The following is a 14,833-nucleotide window of genomic DNA, read 5'->3' as shown; positions in this document are numbered from 1 at the left end:
TAAGCCTCTCCTTTTTCCTGTTTGGTTTCTTGTCTGTAGAAGTAGAAGAACTAAAAAATTCTCTTGCCAGCAACGAAGCACTCAGAGTTTTCAAGCCATGAAAATATATTGTTTTTATGGAGCATGAAAAACCTGAGCTCAGCACAGCCCTTTAAGTGTGAGATGCTTTGCTGCTTCGGAAATGGGAAGTCAGTAAGACTACTACAAAAATCACTGCTAAACCATTTTATTCAGTCTGTGAGTGCAAGTAAGGGAACTTAATCTGATCAAAACAAGAGTTGTATTTGTAGAGCATTTTTCCTTAACATGGATAGGACTTTAGCACAAAAAATAACTGAAGGAAGTGCACAAGCTAAGAACATCAGTTTTCTTTTTCGGGGGGAGGCTGGAAGCAACTTAAATCGTGCAAAATAACGGCACGGCTGTGCCGTCACAGCTGGTTTTGAGGCGCGTAGTGCACAGCTTGGCAGAAGTGGCACCAGAGGGAGGTGGTGACAGAGGGGCCAAGCGACGCACCGAGGTGGGGGTTTGACCTCAGAGCAGTGTAAATACTGAACATTTGAGTTGAAAACTCTTGCAAGGTGGAAGGGGAGGAATGAGTGAATTCCTGCAGTGCGCGGAGGAGTTGCAAGTTAAAGAGGAGTTTGCTTAAGAGATGTTTCATAGATAGTTTGTTTTAACAGATGAGAAAACTTGTCCCAAGTCTGATTTTTTTCCTCACTTCTGCAGGTATAAATGAGAAGCAGCAATGTTAAGTTAAATATAGCAAAAGCACTGTATGGTGGGAGGTGAACCAAGCAAGGCCATACTCGTTTACCTGTGCGTTTGTCCATTCTGCTGGAGCGTGGCGGGACTGGCTCCGCTGGTAGATTTGTGATTTGCTTGTGCAGGGCAGGTTATGGATGGGTGAGGCTGCCCGTAAGAAAGTTAAGGTTTTAACCAGGGAGATGATCCCCTCGCTCCGTTTCCGTCTGCATCACCTGGCACGTGCTAGGGGGCTCGGGCTTCCGTCGTTGTTCCTCCTGCCTGAGTGCAAAGTCCAGGGATCATGCTGTTTAACTACTGTTTTGTTTCTTCTTTTCCCAGCTCAGTGCTTGTATTTTGGCATAAACATGCGAAAATAACCTAAGCTGAGGTTTTAGCCACCCAGACAAGCTTGGTTCACCTGCTCACCGCAGAGCTCACGCAACTGCGTGCTGCTACAGCAAGGGCCTGAAGAGAGACTGTGGGTCGTTACTTGTGCGGCTTGCACGTGGCTCTTCGCTGCCGTTAGCCATCCCGCCTGGTGGCCGTCCCACCAAGCAAAGCCAAGAGCGCGTCCTTACACAAGCTCAGGCCACCCCAGCCTTGCAGCGGCCTCGTGCCCAGAATCGCTGGCGATGGCCAAGTGCCCTCTGGGCCCGGGCACGCTGTGTCTTTTCCACTGCCTCCGTTGCTCGGACTCGCCTTAATACCGTATTATCGCTTTTGTGCTTTTCCTAGGCTGGTGCCGGCAGGCAGCGGAGGAGCCCACCTCCCCAAAGAAGGCCAAGAATGTCCGCGGGCGCCGCAGCGCGGGTGGCTGGCTCGCGGCCCCCTGCCCCAACTGGGCCCCCGTGAGGGTCATCCCCGAGGAAGAGATGGCCGAGCACAACCTTCTCGCTATTCGAGTCATGGTAACCAGTGATGCGAGCAGGTACTTTCACATACAGAAAAGTCTCTTTAAAAACAAAAAACAAACAAAAAACCCCCACAACATCAGCCTGGCTTTCTCTGGAATGGTAAGCAAAAATATATCAAAGTATAATACAAAATATACTCACAAGTGGGAGAAAAAAAAAAAGAAAAAAAAAACTCAGAAAAACAGTTATTCTTCACTGCAGCCATAAATCCCACCAGACATATGACTCACTTTGCAGGAAATCTTCAAGCATTCACATCCCACACAGCAGCCTGAGTCAGAGAGAAAAATATTACCCTGAGCAGCCCAAGTTCAGCAATTTGTTAAAAAAATAAATAAAATAAAAGACAGTGAGGTTAGAGCAGTGGGTGTGCTACGGCCAAAGGTGAATCCTGTGCCGTGGCCACCTCCCACCTTGGGTATCGGTGTACTGCTCCACACCCCAGTTGTGTCTCTGGGCATTTCGTGGTCTTCCCACTCCAAAGAAATTTGAAATCTGATGACCTTTGGAGAATTAGTGAAGGAAGTCTGATTTCTATGCACAAATTAGAATATATTAGCTTTCTGGGCAGGATTCTGTAGGAGTTCATTCATCTTATAATAAAGGTTAGATTGATATCTTCCAAACAGAGCAGTTCTCCTTAATGAGAACTAAAAAAACCAAAAACCCCAAAACCAAAAACCCCAAAACAAAGCAAAAACACAACCAACTGTTGCAAACACAGAGCTATTTGTGAGGAAGCTCTTTTAAATTCCTGAAGTACTTTGAACATCTCTTCATAGTGTTGCATGTAGCTGGTTGAGAGTAATGCTTTCAGAAATGGAGCCTTTTGCTGTACCCTGCAGTCATCTTAAACCACCTCTGTGCTCCGTCACAGGTATCTGGATGTCCTGCAAGGGAAAGGCTGAGTCTGTTCTGGGGTTTCTCTGTCGCAAGGGAAAGGAGAGCTCTGTGAGAGGTTTTGTGCCTGTTTGATGGCCCTTGCCGCAGAGTGTGTGTTTGTAACCTGCACTGGTGCCCGGGGGCTCTTGGTGCCTCCCCAGCGGGCCGGTGACTCACCGAATCTCTCTGATCTAGCGGACCAGCTCCTTTCCCTCTGGGCCATAAAGAGGTCTCTGGTTTGCCTCCAGCGAGCCACGGAGCAGGGGCGATATTGCAGCTGTCATCGGGAGGGCTCGTGCCAGCTCTGCTGAGGTCAGCCTCCCGCTATGGCCTTGGCTCGGTGGCTGCTTGCCTCGCACGCCGCCCCGCTAAGCTGCCAACCCCCAAAAAGGGGGGCGAGTGCAATAGCAAGTGACAAACGACGTTCCCAGGTCTGACTGGGCGTGCTCGGTGAGACGGGAAAAATGCCCAACTAGGCAAAACAGCTTTTTAGCTCAAGCTTGAGATACTTGTGAATAATGAGCACCTAGCAAGCCAAGATCAGAGGACAAGTCTTCGCACTAGGGTACTTGCCAGCCAAGGGAAATAAACATCTTGTTCTTTAAAGTAGAAATAGATCAATCAATATTAATGGTATTTCTGTTTCTTTTGTGTGGCCCTCTGCCCAGTCTCAGTGTGGTATCTCACAATCCACAAATGATCTCAACTATCAAAGGCATATATATATATATATGCGCATATATATAGGTATATATATGTGTGTGTGTATATATATGTATATATATAAAAAAAAGAAAATAGTTTCTTGCACTTTGTTCATTTGCTGAGTCCGAACTCTCTCCAGAATCAGGCCAGGTGCTCAGGTGAAAAAGGGATCTGCCACTGCTGATCCTCCAGCCTTCCCATGCTAGTGTGAAGGGTTATTGGAAATGGTGAGTGTTGAAGCCGAGCGTTGTGCTTTAGGCCTGACATCTCAAGGAGCACCAGAGCTCCAGGGATAGTTACTCCTCACTCCTAGAGAGAGAGGGAGGAAAGTTCAGATATGTTGTTTTCAAAACTTCCCCAAACTCTGAACAACATACTTTTTCGGTGTCTTTCAAACTCTGTGTTAGTGGTGAAATTTAAGGCCATGCTGGATCAATTCTGCTGAGGGACTGGATCTGAAGCTGCGTTTCCCTCTTCGTTAACAGGGAATTTGCTAATCACCAGATCTCCCAGCAGCACTAATTCGATCTGGGTCAAGCAGGGTACAATGCCAGATACAAGCCTGGCAGTTGTGCTGGCTTTAAACTGTCTGCAGGCCATATCTGAGCTGGTCAAGGGTTACAGCAATGCAGCCAGACAGCACGTCACCTAGGTGCAAAAGTAGTGCATCAGGACCTTTTTAGCCAATCTGAGCCAACCGGAGTGATCTTATTTGAGTGACTTCTGCATGGCCGTGGTTTGCAGCCAAGGCCTGTGTTTGAGCACTTCTTCCTCCCATCTCCATAGGGTTGTATCTTATGGCTGTTATAATAAATCTTTACTTTCTATAAGGCAGCATTATTTAAACATGAAAGTGCTTTCTCCTGTCACGCCAATAGGACTACTCACTGCATAAGCTTCTCTTTTTAAGGTAGAGCTATTAATCACCACAATAAATCTATGAATTAGGTTAGCGTTATTGTTTGCATTAAAAATAAGCTGAGTCAAATGGTGGCGTATTTATTTATGACAGTGGGCAGGTAGTCACATTGGAAGGCCTGAAAGTACATGCTTCCCCCAATTGGCCTTTAGAGGTGAAAGAAATCCCATTATTATCGATGAAAAGACTATAATCACCTCAAAAGGTCATTTTTCTGCCCAGTGGCAAGATCACAATATATATATCATTCTGGATATATGTTTGTCCAGTGTATTTTTAATTAAGGAAGGAGCTTCCAAATTTTGTGTCTGGTCAGTTGTGGTACTTTGCTATCCTTGCTGTTAAAAAGACTTCCAATGGCTTGCTGAAGTTAGAAGAGCTTGCGTGTGGGGGGGTGGGGTTTTTTTTTTGTTTGTTTGTTTATAATAGATACCATTTGCATGTTTGAAGACTGTTCCTATATCCTCCCTCAGTCTTCTCGCCTCTAGACTAAGGTCTACAATCTTTTCCAACTTCTTTTCCTGCGTGCTGTTTCCTGGGCCTCTGGCCGTTCTCAGGGCTCTCCTCCATGCTCTCTCCTTACCCATGTCCCTCCTGACCTGCAGGGCCCAGAAACGGGTTCAGGGCTGTAGCAGAGGGGCACTCAGGGCCAAGCACAGCCACAAAATTACTTTGTGCGCCTTAGAGTTGAATGAAAACGGGAGTGTTGGCTTTTCAATTTAGAAATCACTGAAATAAGTATAGGTGGTTTCAGCTCAGCACCAAGCACAAGGTGATCTGTCATCTCAGGCTCTGAAACGGGTGATTCTGCGCAATTTCTCATTTCTGGGCTAGGTTCCCCCAAACTGCTGGATGCAGTGAGAGCTTTGCATCCCTGCAGCATTTCCTTACCTGCCTCATCTCTGTTTTCTGCCTGTGGTGCCGCTCAGATGGCACCTGGCAGGAGGGGGCTGTGTCTTCACCTGCCTTTAGCAGCGTGCCGGGCGCTTGGCAGTCGCCTGCAGTTGGCTGCACGAAGAGGGAGTTAATCCCAGCTCCCAAACGCGTGATGAGGCAAGAGGCGACAATAACCACACTTAATCCTCGTGTGAAGCCTGCGGGGGAATGGGGGCCAGCTCCCCTGGTGGATCAGGGCTGGCCCACTCGGTCGTGCCTGGCCCGCTCCCGCTGAAAGGCAGCGCCGAGCCGGCGCTGCTGTGTGCCCCCAGACCAGCCCTCCTCAAAAGAGCTGTCTAGAGAGACAGCTGGGGCCTCCCGAATCTCCATGGACAAGCAGACGTGCTGAAACCCTGCTTTTCTGTTTTACACCAGCTTTTAAGCTAAAATTTTCTGGGCAAAATGTCAGGTGAAAACCAGGGATGCATTAGTGTTTCACCCTGATAAGGTACTCTTTCTTAGTATCAAACTGCATTTATCAATCACCCAATAGCCTGTCTTTCTGCTAGTTCCTTATTGCATGCAATTTTATTTTCTAAATCTGTAAGCAGGAGAGAGGTGAAAAGTACAGCATATTGACTGTCGTGCCTTGCTTCTAGACTGATTACTGCTGTGGAAGTGCCTGTATTTCCCTTTCTTCCTATTGCTATAGTCCTGCAGGAAGAGGAGCTTGTGTGCAGTGACAGGATACTGTTGTAATTCGAACCAAGTCTCTCTTATTGACAGTTTGATTTCAGGAGCTGAATCAGGTTAGCAGAAGTCTCATGGGAATATAGATATCTCAGGTGTGTAGCATCTACAGCAAATTGCAGTCCTGTAACAAAATGAAAAACCAAAATGAGGACCGGGGGTCTGGCGGCAGAGCGTCTATGCACGTCACACCCACCGCTGCCAGGGCTGGTGCCGGTCACGGTATTAGAGGTGAAGGGATGCGTACAGGCCATGTGTTTTCTGAAGCGTCACACTTTCTGTGCATCTGTCTCTCCTTCCCTTTTTTTTTCTTTTGCAGCTCTGAGCTGGAGCCCGATGTCAGCGGCGACTGGTCGAGCTCGGAGGTGGGTGAAGGGCCCACGGTCCCTGCGAGCCCCACGGGAAAGGGGGCCATGCTGACCGGCACCTCGGCTGCGGCGGAGGAAAGCCGTAAAATGTCCAAGGTCACTGATGGTAAGCAACATCCCGACCTGGGGTGCTCTGACGGTGTAGCCCAAAGTTGGCGTTTCCAAGGGAGGTTTTGGTGCGGAGGCTGCTGCCGGCGTTGTCGGCCGCTGCTGCCTTCGCTCTCGGGGATTTCTGCCCTCTTGGTGCTGTGGCGCCCTGGACAGGCTCCTTCCTTGCTTCTTTACTGATCACTTGCATCCTAAGGACTGAGCTCATTTGGGTCTGCTTGTATTGAACGCTCTGAAGAAATGTTTGTTTCAAGGCCTTGCTGAGCAGTTTGTTTCTCAGAAGCGTGCGGTCTCATGACCGCCGGACCAGTATCTGCTCCGCACAGCTACCCCGAAACAGGCAGTGTTTTGGTAACGCCAGGTTACCTGGACCAGTTCTGCCCTGGGCTTAGCTTGCAGGGGTGTGATGAATATTTTCCTGCTGATAAAGCTTTTGGACGTTATTGGCAGCCTGTGCGATATGTGCGGTGTTGCCTAAGCAAGAGTAATTTTGGGAAGCGCTGGAGAGCTCCCCTCAGTTCAAGTTATATTTAGATCAATAGCGGCTGGAAATCTTCGTATTCACAGGAAAGGATATAACTAGTGGGGAGGCAGTGGGGAGGTTTAGGAACACTCTGCCTCCGGATAGAAACTCCTTTCTGGAGTTTGAGAAAGTCAGCACTGAAAGACATGCTACAAACAGAGCCAAAGAAGAGCACTCGCAGGAAGCAAAGCGAAGACTATCATGTTTTACAACTATATAGTGATGTTTTGAAGCTATGACGAATCTTTTGTGTCAGAAAGCTCCTTCAGAGCTTTGCCAGGCTCCAGCTCGTTTGTTTTTTCCCCATGTGAAATGTCCAAGTCCTTTGATTTGTCTTCACACAAACTACCTTGGTCTGAGTTTTGGGTAACGCTGAGAAGTTGCTGAAAGGGCTGTTGTACAGAACCGACCTGCTCTTCCCTCATGCAAGGTGCCTTCTGCCAGGCCAGGCCTTAGCGACGGAAGAACTCATGAAAAATAATTTTGCTGAAAATAAAAAGCCACCGGCATTCATCTCTTCCCATTTCCCACCTACCGCCCCCACATCTATATATGCATTTTTAGTCCAAACAGAAAAGAGGGGATTTCATACACTTGTTTAAATTGGCCTTTAAATAAAGAGGCCTTGTTTAGTGCAAAAAAAGACACCAGCAAACCCCACAAAGCATTCCCAGCAGCACGTGACCCCATGGAATGACTGAAGTATTTTATTCTTTTTCTTCCATAGCTTTGTGTTATCCCCACCCCCAGCTGCTAAAGGCAGCACCTTGCTCTCCACCCTGCTGGTTGGGTTATCTAGATCCCTTCACAGGCATCCGGACTCTTAGCTCTGCATCCTCCCGCACCGGCGTAATAGCGTCCCTAACTAGCTTTTCTCCTTTGCCTGTCCATTCTCCTGTCTGTCTGTCTCCTGCCCTTTCTCCTCTTGCTGGTTTACCTGAGACAAGAGGCAATGTCCTTTGGGGGATAAGTGAGAAGAATTACATTAACTCTTTCTTGGGTATCTCTATTATAATATGCCTACTTGAACATTTATTTTTAGGGGCTGGAGCATGGGAAGGATTGCTCTATTTTTAAAAACACATGAGCAAAACCAAAAATAATTTATTGTCCTAGATTCTGCTTTTGTCCTTTTAACAATGACGCTGCAGATGTATGAGAAAACACGACTGCAATAGAAATGACGCAAGCAGTCCAGAGAGGTTCCTGTGACATAAGCGATTCAGTAAAAGTTATTTTTAAGCAGAGCATCAGACAAGATGATTTTCCTTGCCCTGACCTCAGGCTTTCATCTCTGGTACTTTCTGAGCTCTGGGGCTGGCACTTGTTGATAAGTGTTGCCATCTTGTGGTTAAACAACCACAGTTTTAAATTCACCTGTGTCAAGTGACAGTTAAAGGGGAATTCAAAATTTTGCACGGGGAAATAAATTAATGGAGCAAGTCTTGTTATCCTGTTTTTTTGGTCTCGTGATAGAAGCTCTGGCAGTATATGACCCTTTAGGTGAATGAGAAGCAGAGTCGGACTGGGGCGGTCTGGTTCGCAGGGGCCAGCACTGCACAAGCCAGGGCCTCCGCGGGCCGTGGAGACGTTCCTGGTGGTGCTATTGCTGTCCAACGTTTCCTCAAACACTGTTATGCAAAGGCTAATTCCCCCCCCCTTTTTTTTCTTTTGTTATATTTGCTTGATTAGTTTTGCTATATTAGCTAACAATGTCTCTTTTCTGTTTCTGTCCAGCACTGCAAAGAGCCAACAGTTTTCACGCCTCTGCATTAAACAAGTATCAGAATTGGAGAAGAAAATTCCAAACGAGTGAGTAGAGCCTGAGAAGTAATTGTATCTGCTGTTTGTACCATGTCCGGTTTTCCTTTCTCGCAAATGCCTATTTCCTCTCTTTCTTTCCAAGTCTTGTATAGCTGAGTCATTAGAAGAGGAAATGGAGATCTAAAATGCAACAAATACTTCTTTTTTTCATTTGCTTTTCCTGAAAAGAGCAAATTCCCTTCTTGCATGATTATCCCCCTGGCTATTACCTATTGTTATGCTGAATAAGGTCATCCGTATGTCCATGTTTAATATTTACTATGGTTCCTGTTCTTTTGCTGCTGTAACACCCGTAGAACAAGCCATTAAGTATATCCACCAGTGACTCTATAACAAATGAACAACTCCCTATGATTAGATCTTTTCTGTAGGGAAGACACAAACTAATTACAGTGCAAGTCTGTATTCACTTTTGTGTGAGCCCTGCAATTTGAACATGCCTGCCCGAAGCCAGCTTGAAGTTCAGAGAGGGCATAGGGCGGCGAGGAGAGGCTGCAGGAGGGACCACTGGGTGCTGAGCGTTTCTCTTATTCCTGGTCAAATGGGCAGAAACCCATCAGGTTTCATTTAACTTCTTTTCCTCCTTCATCACTGATTGCTTTTGATGAGGTTCAGCAATAGATAAAAGATTTTGAGCATCGTGTTAGAAATTTTCCTGGAGGTGCCAATTTAAATGTGCTCTAACACCTCTTTTTCACCTGTGGGGTTTTTTTTTGTTTTGTTTTGTTTTTTTACTGAAAGGGGAAAGGATACTAATTGCTATCCCAAGCGACAAGCTGGTGAAAAAGAGTATTACTAGTTCTGCTGCTCTAACAGTTTCACTTAATTCAGGCTGGCCGGTCCCTGCCTGTGGGACTGTAGCAGTAATGGATTGATTTGAGCAGACTTGGTCCGTGCTGGCTTCGCTTTGGAAACGCAGTGCGGACACCCCAACGCCCTGCAGTGGGGCTGCATCCCAGCCCTCTGCCTCTTAGGGTCCAGCCGCGAGCCTCGCCGGCCGCTAAGACTGTTCTTCCCCAGCTCGTCGCTTGGGATGGCTGCTGGTGCCTCCGCAGGCAGGCTGGGCGCACAGGGCTGCCCGGGCACCGAGCCACCCACAGCGCCAGCGGCGGAGATGCCTTTAAAAAAGTCACTGTTGCATGCGCGTCAGGCTCAGGACTGCCTCTGAGCACTGCAGACCATTTGAGGATGGGTTTAAACATCGTGCCATGGTTTCAGCAGAGCTTGAAGTTATAATCTTGCCTTAATTGATCCAGGTTTGGAAAAGAAAGGCAGGCTGTGACAGAAGAAAGAAGAGAGGTTTGGGGGTAACTCTTAATTTCAACTCATTTTCAGCTTGTTCTCAGCAGGTTTATTACTTGGTTAAATGTTTGCCAATTGATTTTTCCCTTCATTTTATTAAATTCTCCCAARATCTCCAGAGGGAGCTAAAGGTCTTTGTGAGGGAAGTTATAGACTACATGAATTTGTCAGAACCTCAAGTATGCTGTTAAAATGAGGTGCAAAGGACTGTCAGCATATGCTGGGAGCAGGATAAAGGCATTTTTTGCTTTCTGGGAAGAACTCTGTAAGGCTTTGTTTCTATATATAATCCACTTAATATTTGATTACAAGAATTCATATGATCATCAGTCACTGAAGAAAAATCTGTCTCCTTTTCAGACTTATTTCCCTAAACACATATGTTTCGTAACTAGCACTAGATACAGAGCCAGGAAATCAGTGTCATTTTTGTATTGGCTGCAAGATTTAGAGCAAGATATTACTCTTCAAAACCTTTAATCCCCTGTCTCTCAGCCATAGAGAATTTTACACTTTTAAGTTGTTAATTGTTGGTTATCACAAATAGCTTTTGTGCCAGGAAGATTTTGATAATGCCCTAAAGAATTAAGAAAAAAAAATCATGTTTTGAATGTGTGAAGCTGCAAATACAGGTTCAGAGTCTTGATGGGAATAAAGCAGTGCATCTCTCTGAAAGACAGCAGACTGTGACTTTACACTAACTGATGTTGTATGCGCAGGCCTGGTCTTTGTAGCTAACACATGTCCCGGAGGGTTTTAGTGGGAAGCAGTTTTTCCCTACTGGCGTGTGCAATTCTCCTATACACTCCCAAGCTGTGGGATTTAAGCCTTTACCAGCATTATGGTTGTCACCGCTGAAGTGGCTGGATTTCCCTTCAGCGTGCTGAGCAATAGTATTTGTCCATGTTAGGAAACAAAGTGCTTCAGTGGAGCAGACTAAAACCACCTGGTTTATTTATACAGGTAACAGTATTTTTTTTTAATTCGAATTCTGGATTCTCTTATTTTCCTGTGGCTCAATTCGCTATAAGGAAATCTAAATTGCACAGAGGAAAAAACCAATTTCCTCTGTTACATGTAGGAATAGAGAGGTCTCACCTGGATGCTGCTTCTCTCCCTGGTTTCACTATTGGCGCCCAGGAGAGGTCTTGCTTGCAGAGCCAAGAGTAGGGCCCTGGTCAGGACAGTTTCAGGAGCTGCAGGAGGATCTTTATCAGCAAGGAACAGAGTTACACACCCCAGATGAATCACAACTAAAGAAGAATTACAAAGTATTTATTATTTAAATTACAGTAAACCTTAGAAACTTGTACAGTGCCAGAGCCCCCCAGTGTTAGCAGGGCACTCTGTGTGTCGGGGAKGAAGATCACGGTGCTGCAGGCCGCTTTGGAAATGTCGCAAGTGGGAAAGGAAGCTCTGGAGTGAGGGGTTGCTTTCGCGTTAGGGAATGAGAATTGGGGTAGAGACAGGCCATGAAAATGAAGATGGAGCATCTCAGGTTTGATCCTATTTTCTTAGAGGACCATTATGAGACTTTCTCAGTGTGATATCTGAAATTATTTGAAGTTTTTTGTTGTTTGGGGGGGGGTTTGCTGCAAATTTAATGCTAAAATATTTAGAAAGCAAGAACAGGAGCAGATCAGAACTGTGGTATCCCTCTTACCTGGGTAACAAAAATTGGATGTGTCTTAGTTCAACCTCTTTTTGCTGGTCCCTGCTGGAGATCTCTTGATGAATTCCAGCTCATCACATTCCTCAGTTCTTGACTTAACAAGTTTCATCGAGATTGGAAACAAACAAGTGCAATGCTGAGGTAAAAGGAAACTTGGCCTCTTTTCCTTCTCTTTTCTGAAGTCCACCTGCAAGAACTGTAGGTCATTTTCCTGGTTCCCAGCACCCTCATGTGCTCTGTCTCTGATGTGTGGCTTTTGCTCTTACATAGCTTTTAATCTCCATATAGAAGAACTGGAGTTTGCATTGTGAATCTTTTGAGGTTTTAGAATTAATAATTGTGTTTTAGAGTTAATAATTCAGCTGTAAATATACTTGCCACATTAARGCTTGGCATGGTAATATCTTGGCTCAGGAATATTTTTGCTTTGTTCAGAGATGATTTATTCTGTTAGTTTCACAGGCACGCAAATATTAGCCAGCTCTGCTGACTCCGTTCAGGTGCAAGTTACCTACCTACTCTTTCTTGCAGCATGTCTAAGTTTGTCTGTACTAGTTTTGGTTCAAGGCCTTTAGCAATTAATTAACTTGCTTGATTGTAGAAGAGCCCCCAGCCTGCTATTCATTAGCCTGGCTTATAACGGAGGCTGTAAGATTAATTCTGGCCTTACTGCCCATAGACAGTTATATTTCTCACTTCTTTCTCATTCTGGTGGGCAACGTTTGCATGAGTTGTCTGTTTTTCTTCATTTCTCAGAAGTAACCAAAGCTTCAAAAGTAGCTTGTTATTTTGACTGCCTCTGTTTTTAAGGTGCTTTCAGAGATCAAAAGAGGGCTGAGTTTTCAGATAGCTTCCTGAAACTCTAAAGCTGCTTCACTTCATTCAGCCAAAAAAAAGAAAGAAATTCAGGCTCACCTCTGAAAATGTCAACATGTATTTTGTATAATGTGCACGCACATGCGAATGAGGATATAAGCTCCATTATTTTAGTTGAGCTCTTCAGGATAAAGCTGTAGCCAGATGACTTTTTTTTGCTCTCATTTGTTAACTGCAAACTTTACTTGAGGCAAAAATAATATGAATGCAATGGTAAAATTTGTCTCTTTGGCAGATTTCCCTCTACTGTCTAGCAAGAAAAATGGGCTGCTTTCGAAGGATAGCTCAGCTGGCTGTCAAAGTGCTCTCGGAGAGGATCACTCCCAAATGCAGGTATGAAGGAAAACCGTGTAGAGCCAAACAAATGTAGCAGTTATTGGTACCTGCCTGCTCTCAGCAGGTCGTCTGAGCATCCTCCACTCTTTCAAGTAGCTTTGTTCCTCACGGTAGCCAGCTCCCATGGGCCTTGGGGAGTGATTCGGCAAGCCGGGTTAAGTCAAGAGCTGCACAGCACCGGCTGTAGAAAACGTGGGCACAGGGCACTGGGGGGTTTTAGGCCATTATGGCCCATAGATGTTGGTGTCTCATATTTAGCACTTGCATCCAGAGGGCAGAGGACTTATTTTCCTATATAATTTGGAGCAGGCCCTTGACTCGAAATCTCCCACAGATCAGGAGCACCTTCAGCTTCCTTCAGGATTTTTGTTTGCCTTTGTATTTTCTGTTTTTTTTGTTGTTGTTGTTGTTTGCTTTTTTTTTTTTTTTTTTTTTATAACACAATAGAGTTTTGCAAGCTTCTAAGTGAAATGAAATCAGACGCATGAACTACCATTTTACCAAAAGCGTATAGGTGTGATACATGCCCTTAGTGGGAAGTTTATGGTGGTGTGTGTGAAGAGTCAGACTCTAAATCATGTTTCGTTANTATGAGGAAGGGTGGGCCTGCTGTAAGTGCCGCGCTGCAGGCAAGAGTTGTGGCTGACAGTCCTGAGCGGGGGGAGGTTTGTCCCTCTGACTCAGAGCCAGGCAGAGCAGGGACCAGCCCAGGTCCTTGGCTGTTGTCCTCGCCCTCAGGTTAAACATGATGAAAATTGCTTGACCTCAGGGTCTGCATTATAAAAAATCAGGTCTTCCATGTCTACGGTACTGGTTCAAAATCCGGTCCAGGACAATGGGGCCAGGAAGCTGCGGTCCCGTGAGAGCAGCGCGGTGCAATGCTGCATGCTCGTGCTGCGCAGAAGGGAAGATTGTTCTCCATGTTGCAGCTTCCACTCTGCGAGCAGCGCCTAATGGCCTTTTTCTTAGTCTAAAGAGAGAGGATTAAGATAGTGTTTGTTTGTTTGTGTATTGGCGCTTCTCGTGTTCTTATCTGAGATCCTGGCCAATATTAATTTTAGTCGTCAAACACAACTGTGAAACAAGGAGTAATTGTTACTACCCTACTTCCTATGCATCTCGAATATGGGAAGTCAGACCGATTAATGACTTCACCCATGTGCATTTGGGAATCTGGGACGTAAGTGGCAACAAGAATTAAATCTTCTAACTATCCATGATTATATAGCATTGAGGACAAAATTCCTTGCTTTTAAGAAAGAAAAAACCCTCTGGCTTTTGGTCTGCTAACTAGATAATGTGGACATTTATCCTTGTTGCTGTCTTTGCTGAAGATTTCAGTGGCTAGAAGAATGAATTTAAATCTTCATCAGAAAATAACTTACAAGGCCAAGCTAACTGAACTGATTGTTTAAAACTACCACCTTGCATTTTACCCATTTCTGGGTGACTTTAGTCATTCCTACCTGCACTATGTAGGCAGGCAATACTATAAAAGCAATTGGAGATGATGGATTATGGCCTCTTGTGCTTGCTGTAAACTCTAACATGATGCAACTGAAGTGCACACAGGAGAAGAGAATAGATCTACTTTTGTTTATTTTCCTGTAGAGAGAACTGTTTCTTTCCAAGGAAAATGCTAAAGGCAATTCATAAAGATATGACAGGCTCTTAGCATGAATTACATTTTTTAGACTGCTGAATTTCCAGTAGCATTAAATCTCCCCTCCTACAGAAATATTAGCTCTTTAGGGAGAAAAGCTTTCCTTCTTATTGCATTATCATTTACCTATGTATGTGTGTACATATTATATATAAAATAAATATTGTGTATATCAGTGTTATGTTAAGATTGAAATTAAGATTAAAACATTCTATAAAATGAAAGATATAGTGAACTATATTTTCTACCACTAAAATCATCACTTTTCCATACACTTGACAGTTGACTTCTTACAAGAAACCTCCAGAAGTTACAAGAGGACATTTCAAGCCCTACAGCCCAGTATTTCAAAGAAGAGAAAAAGCCGA

General features: G+C 45.1%; 1 long non-coding RNA gene across 1 annotated transcript; it reads left to right on the top strand.

The window, feature by feature from the left end:
- Positions 1-8,549: 8,549 nt before the first annotated feature.
- Positions 8,550-14,819, top strand: LOC112974005. Its single transcript, XR_003256127.1, has 3 exons — positions 8,550-8,604; positions 12,702-12,799; positions 14,748-14,819. It is a non-coding gene; the product is annotated as an uncharacterized LOC112974005 (long non-coding RNA).
- The last annotated feature ends 14 nt before the right edge of the window (positions 14,820-14,833 follow it).

This window comes from Apteryx rowi, unplaced genomic scaffold (assembly GCF_003343035.1).
Source record: "Apteryx rowi isolate R43461 unplaced genomic scaffold, aptRow1 scaffold_58, whole genome shotgun sequence".
In the NCBI taxonomy this organism is placed as follows: domain Eukaryota; kingdom Metazoa; phylum Chordata; class Aves; order Apterygiformes; family Apterygidae; genus Apteryx; species Apteryx rowi.
Note: the sequence above shows the minus strand (reverse complement) of the source record. Positions and strands in the feature narration are given on the sequence as shown.